General features: G+C 39.9%; 1 non-coding gene across 1 annotated transcript; it reads left to right on the forward strand.

Moving 5' to 3' along the window:
* The first annotated feature begins 416 nt into the window (after window positions 1-416).
* trnal-uag (transfer RNA leucine (anticodon UAG)) lies at window positions 417-498 on the forward strand. Its single transcript has one exon. It is a non-coding gene; the product is annotated as a tRNA-Leu (tRNA).
* The last annotated feature ends 946 nt before the right edge of the window (window positions 499-1,444 follow it).

Genomic DNA, 1,444 nt, shown 5'->3' on the forward strand with positions numbered 1-1,444 from the left:
GAGGATGCGAGGGGGGCTATTATACCTTGTGAAACACGCAAGGAACTGTAAAAAAGGCTGGTATTTGAAAAAAATTGGCGATCACAAGAAAACCACAATTTATGTGGTATTATCATCAATATCCTTCAAAATCTATGTTCAAATGAAGGATTTAAAGAAACTATGAAAAAAGCAACAGTAATAGCAGAGGATTTTGATTTTTGCTCTTCAAGTCAGTAGATCGACGTAGAGTTGCGCCCCTTTCGTTATTGCTATGTTTGTGCCAGGTGAAAGTAGCATTTGTGCTATTGAAAGCATCTCGGAAGATGAAGGTGCAGTCACTTCCACATGTCATGATATCATTAGATCCGACGACAAGAGCTGAAGCCCCCGGCATTTTCCAAGCCAGGAATGTGAGGAAGATGGGCATGGAGGAAGGTAGCGTGGCCGAGCGGTCTAAGGTGCTGGATTTAGGTTCTAGTCTCTCTGGGGGCGTGGGTTCGATTCCCACCGCTGCCAAATGCTAGTGTTTTATGACCTGCAATACGATCAGTAAAAGCGCTTCTTGTTAGGCTGCGGGAGGTGTTTAGAGATAGACTTTCTAAAAGACAGGCTTAACATCAAGGCAGAAAAAATATTTTGTTTTCTCAACAAAAATTCTCTTTGGCACATTCAGCTTTATGTAGGGAACAACATCTGCCAAGATCACTTTTGAGGCAGTGCACATGATAGTGTACCGGCAAGTAAATTTAATATTGGCTGTGGTGGTGAGCTGCTTTTGTCTGTGAAACTTTTAATTCTTCACGCCGAATCGTTGGCAGGGGTAATAGCTTATCTTTGAACAGAGCGCTCCATCAGAAATACTTTGTTCGTGCTCAAAAGAGATCAGAGGATTAACTTCATGAATTCACATAGCATACCTTACAGGAAAAAATTAAAAGGGGAATTAATTGTGCTTCCTGATGTTGTTCCTGTGGTTTCTTTGGATACAGAGGTGAATGTTCTTTGACGTTCTGCTAGAGTATCCACTGGGTGGGCTTTATCAATCAGCTCGGATAGGTCATCAGTGCTCCGCCTCCGGAAAATAATCAGCACTGTCGTTTTTTCCTGTGCTGTCTTTTAAAACATATAAGATCACGAGTTTACAGATTTCTCCAAATAACAACTATACATTTTAACCCAGCGGTTAGCATTCCTTCAATCCAATAGTTTTACTCCTGGTAAAAATCAGTGAAATATATAGAGAGATGATATTCAAATATTTCAACATTCTTATTGGATTACCTGTATGGATGTATCGCTCAGAATTCCTAATATGATTTTGAGTTCAATTTTGCTTTACTACTTTCAGAGTCTTTTATTGACCTTGCTGAAGCAGAGAAGTGACATAATCACAAATGCGACCTACCTGTGCTGCTGTTTTTGGTTAATAATGATTAAAAAAAACAGCTCCTTGCATTAAGAG

This window comes from Lepisosteus platostomus, chromosome 5, assembly GCF_059453375.1.
Source record: "Lepisosteus platostomus isolate fLepPlt1 chromosome 5, fLepPlt1.hap1, whole genome shotgun sequence".
NCBI lineage: Eukaryota > Metazoa > Chordata > Actinopteri > Semionotiformes > Lepisosteidae > Lepisosteus > Lepisosteus platostomus.